The following is a 5,102-nucleotide window of genomic DNA, read 5'->3' on the forward strand; positions in this document are numbered from 1 at the left end:
TTTGGCAAGAAGAGTTGCTTGAAAAGCTGAGGACATTGGAAGCAACATCAATAGTCAATTAAAAAACAAGACAAATGATTTCAGCTATTTTCCTTGGCTGTTGATGAGTTGACAGATGTTACCAGTACTGCTCAGTTGTTGTTTATTCTAGAAGTCACTGCCATTTGAAATGACTAAAGAATCGGCCTCTGTGAATAGCCTTTGTGGAAAAACTACAGGTAAGAATATTTTCAAAGAGGTTGAGAAAACTCGAGTTCAGTACAGCTTGAAGGAGGATCTGATAAGATGTGTTACAACTGATGGTGGTAAAAATGTGTGTGAAGAAAAACTCTTAGTTGTGCAAGTTTACAAAGGTTGTGAACATGTGAGGTGTTTGAGACCAACGGTTTATTCATTATGTTATTCATCAGTAGGTACTTTGCTGAAAATATTTAAATCTTTCATGTGTTATTAAACCAGTAGTGTTAATGGTGAGTTCATACGGGAGTGAATGAAGTTCATATTCTGTGAACTGTCAACAATAAAAGTGAATATCTTTACTTGCCCTACCACATAGCAGTGTGATGGCTTAGTAGTGGTAAACATTTATTGCAATTTCCTTTTTAAGCTCAGGGATGAGATTGAAATTTTTCTGAATGAGATGAACTTCCCTAAACTACTGTTAACTAACCTTTGAAAGACAGGAAATTAGCTTTTGCTGCAGACTCCATCATGTTTCTTACTGAATTCAACTGAAAATTACAAGACAACACAGCATATATTTGTGGATCGTGTCCTGCAACAAAGTCATTTGACTACAGCTAACATCATGTGAGTCACAAATAATGTCAAGCTGCTTGGTGCATCCCATGCTGTCAAAACTTAAAACAAGAAGCAAAAATCTCTATTCTCAAGCAAATTTACAGCATACATATTTTCTGAGTTCAACCCACAGTTCCAGCATTGTTTTTCAAACCCTAATGCAAGTGCAAACAAAATGTTCATTTTCAAAATCCATTAAAGTGGGCAGTTGAGGAGATTCCCCCTAAATTTCAATTGGAAGTGGTTAATCTGCATTGTAATGACATGCTAAAAGGAAAATATCAAGAGAAGAATCTAGTAAAATTTTTAAATGCCTTCCAGGTGGTGAATGGTGAATATGTTCAATTATAGTCATATGCTAACAATTTGGTGTTGGTATTCCCAGTACCACCTGTGTGATTAAAACAGTTTTCAGAAATAAAATACATGAAATCTCATTACAGATCAGGATTCACAGATGAACATTTGCAATTGAATTTGATGATAGAGAATACTAACTCTGAACTCCAGTTAAGCAAAATGTTATCCCTCAAAAAAAGAATTCCAGTCTTCTCATTAGTAGACCTATATTACAGAAAAAATTATACTCAATATTTTTAATTTTGTCAATAATAATTTGAAATTTGTTTTCTTTTTTGTTATATGAGAACTTATATAATATCTGATTTTGCCTGTTGGCTCACAGAGTCTAAAATATTTAGTATCTTGCCCTTTATCAAAAAAGTTTGCCAACTTCTGCTCTACACTGAAAACTAGTAAACAATGTTTAGAAGACCTTGAAAAAGTAGAGAGAATTACCACTTCTTGGATCATAAAACTCAATATTATTAAGATGTCAGGGACTTCCCTGGTGGCGCAGTGGTTAAGAATCAGCCTGCCAATGCAGGGGACACGGGTTCGTGCCCTGGTCCGGGAAGATCCCACATGCCACGGAGCAGCTAAGCCTGTGCGCCACAACTACTGAGCCTGCGTTCTTGAGCCCATGAGCCACAACTACTGAGCCCATGTGCCACAACTACCGAAGCCCGTGTGCCTAGAGCCCGTGCTCCGCAACGAGAGAAGCCACCACAATGAGAAGCCTGCGTGCCGCAAGGAAGAGTAGCCCCTACTCGCCACAACTAGAGAAAGCCCGCATGCAGCAACGAAGACCCAGTGCAGCCAAAAATAAATAAAATAAAATAAATTAATATTTTAAAAAAGATGTCATTTCTCCCTATAATTGATTGATAAATCCAATATAATCCCAATTAAAATCCTGTGGGTTTTTTTAATAGAAATTGATAGATTGATTCTAATGCATAAGGAATTGCAAACAACTTAGAATATTCAGTGCAATCCTCTGAAAGAAAAGAGTTGGAGGATTTATCCTATCTGATTTTGACTTATGATAAAGCGATGGTACTCAAGACAAGGATACAAAGATAGATCAATGGAATAGAATAGAGTCCAAAATACTCCTATATTTATACCGCATCGGCAGGCGGACGCGCAACCACTGCGCCACCAGGGAAGCCCTATACCTTCTATTGATTTTTTATGAAGGGCCAAATAATTCAAAGGGGAAAGGAAAGTCTTTTCTACAAATGATGCAGTAACAACTAGATGTGTATATGAAAGATAGTAACTCACACCATGCACCAGAGAATTATTGGAAATGAGTCATAGGCCTAAATATAAAACCTGAAAGTAAAGGAACATATCTTCCCTACCTTGGGGCAGGCAAGATCTTTTAGACAGGGCACAGGAAACACTAACCATGAAGAAAAAATAATAAATTGGACTTCAGAATATGTGAAGAATTCCTACACTTCAATTAAAAAATAATTAGACAAACCAATATGAAAATAGGTGAAAACTTGAACATTTTTATCACCAAAGGTGATATTTAAGTGGCCAATAAGCACATGAAAAAGAGCTTAAGATCATTGGTCATTAGGATAATACAAATAAAACCACAATAAGAAACCACAGTACACACACTAGAATGGTTAATATTAAAAACAGTATTGTCCAAGATATGTTTTGTTTTTGTTTTTTAACATCTTTATTGGAGTATAATTGCTTTACAATGGTATGTTAGTTTCTGCTTTATAAAAAAGTGAATCAGTTATACATATACATATATCCCCATATCTCCTCCCTCTTGCATCTTCCTCCCACCCTCCCTATCCCACCCCTCGAGGTGGTCACAAAGCACCGAGCTGATCTCCCTGTGCTATGCGGCTGCTTCCCACTAGCTATCTATTTTACATTTGGTAGTGTATATATGTCCATGCCACTCTCTCACTTCATCCCATCTTTCCCTTCCCCCTCTCCATATCCTCAAGTCCATTCTCCAGTAGGTCTGCGTCTTTATCCCCGTCTTGCCCCTAGGTTCTTCATGACCATTTTTTTGTTTGTTTTTTAGATTCCATATATATGTGTTAGCATACAGTATTTGTTTTTCTCTTTCTGACTTACTTCACTCTGTATGACAGACTCTAGGTCCATCCACCTCACTACAAATAACTCAATTTTGTTTCTTTTTATGGCTGAGTAATATTCCATTGTATATATGTGCCACATCTTCTTTATCCATTCATCTGTCAGTGGACACTTAGTTCCAAGATATGGAACAACTGTAACACTCACACACTGCTGGAGGGAGTGGAAAATGGTACAATCACATTGAAGACCCGTTTGCAGTGTCTTATACAGTTACCTTATATATCTACCTATGACCCAGTAATTTCACTCTTAGGTAATTTTTAAGAGCAATTAAAATATATATCCCCAAAAAGAATGTATTGAAAAGACTTATTCATGATAGCCAAAAACTGGAAACAACCCAAACATCCAGCAGCAAGAGAATGGATAAATAAACTGTAGTATATGCACACAGCAGGATACTACTCAGGATGCAACCACAGGTATGACTCTCAAAAACATTGTGTTGAATGAAAAAGCAAGATGCAAGAGAGTACATACTGTATGATTTCATTCATGTGAAGCTGTGGAACAGGCCAAACTTATCCACAGTGATACAATCAGAACAATGGTTTCCTCTGGGCAGGAGAGAGCCATGGATTGACTGAGAAGGGCTTTTAGGGAACTTTCTGGAATGGTAGAATTTTTCTATATCTTGATAGGGATGTGGGTTACATAGCTGTATGTATTTGTCAAAACATATGAAACTGCACACGTTCTGTGCATTTCACTGTATGTAACTTACACTTCAATTTTTTTAAAAAAAAGACCTTGACATTGTCCTAAAGAGGTTCACCCTCTTATCTGCAAGTTCCTTCAGGACATGAATGGAATCCTTCCTTATCATCTCTCCATTCCATCCATTTCAACTGCAGCCTCATTTCTCCACAGTAGTTGACGCTCCGAATCAGATTCCCCATCTATAGTCCAACCTCTCCAGTGAGTCCCCCACACTGCAGTCAGCAATCAGTCTGAAATAGAAATATTCCAGTGTCACTCTCTAGGGCCCCTAGGGTAAGTTCCATCTCCTCCCAGGCATGACCCTGTGTGATCTAGCTCACCTCCCACCTCCCTCCTTTTGCAAACTGTCTCACAGTCCACTTGAGTTCCTTAGCTCTGATTTTTGCACATTGATCATTCTACTCTGAATGTTTTAATGAGCTCCAAGTTGTCCATGGACTCAGCAGCAGCTGAATTTAGAACCACTCTTAAGTGCTTGATTTCACAGACCATTTCAAAACTAGTCTCCAGAAGATGTGGGTCCTTGAGTGTTTTTCTGTAAAGAAAAATTTTCACTCTAGTCCATTAAAAAGCAGACAAGTGAGCATCTTTCCAAATGAGACCACATTGTGATTGTAAACCTTAGAAAAAGTTAAACAAGGAATCAACCCTGGGAGGTCATATTCACCATGGTTAGGAGTACAAAGTGTAGTCAGCCAATTGGGGTCCTGCTCTGCATTCTACTCCTCACCTGCTGAGTAACTATGGGTAAGCGACTTAGGGTCTCCAAGTTCCACGAGCTGCATGACTATGGACAGCGGCTCAGAGCATCAGCCTCTTCATCAGCAAGATGAGGATGAGGATAATTATGCCTCCACATTAGATTAAATCATGAGCGTTAAATGAGACCCCATGTATAAACTACTCAGCATTCTCTGAGTTCTCCAGGAATGTTATCTGTTACTATTATCTTTATCTCAGAATTCTGTTCCCTTGGGTTGAACACTATCTAACGTTTTCAGTGCCCTTCTCCCGTTTGTGCAAAATATTCAGGAAGGAAAGTCAAAATTCTCTGAAGGGGTATCAGCTTACAAATGGCTTGAGTCAGCTGTTGT

Source organism: Physeter macrocephalus, chromosome 9 (genome assembly GCF_002837175.3).
Source record: "Physeter macrocephalus isolate SW-GA chromosome 9, ASM283717v5, whole genome shotgun sequence".
In the NCBI taxonomy this organism is placed as follows: Eukaryota; Metazoa; Chordata; class Mammalia; order Artiodactyla; family Physeteridae; genus Physeter; species Physeter macrocephalus.